Below are 509 nucleotides of genomic sequence, written 5' to 3' on the forward strand. Positions count from 1 at the left end.
TAGTACTATTATTATTATCATTGTTATTATTTTTATTATTATTATTTTTATTATTATTGTTATTATTGTTATTATCAGTATTATTATTATTGTTATCATCTCATTCATACTTATAGAATTTTTCTCTTCCTAAACCGTGGCAGATAACAAAAGTTTTTGCATTTAATTATCTCTTTATAAACCGTGGCAAATAAGAGAATTTTATGATCAAAATTTTCTCTTCATAATTCGTGATTACTTATCGCGTATTGCGTCTCATACATAAACCGTGCTTACCTACCACAATTTATGTGTAAATGGTCAATACATAATAATGAATCAGGAGTAAAAAATTATAATTGTTGAATTTGAGTAAACGTTTCTCTCTTTTATTTTATTCAAGTAAATTATCCTACATTAATACTATAAAATATTTTATATTATTATTTAATTATATATATTTCTACCGATTTAATTAGTAATCCGATAGTTAAATTAGTGACCCAATAATCTAACATTTTGATTAAGTT

This window comes from Arachis duranensis, chromosome 7 (genome assembly GCF_000817695.3).
Source record: "Arachis duranensis cultivar V14167 chromosome 7, aradu.V14167.gnm2.J7QH, whole genome shotgun sequence".
Lineage (NCBI taxonomy): Eukaryota > Viridiplantae > Streptophyta > Magnoliopsida > Fabales > Fabaceae > Arachis > Arachis duranensis.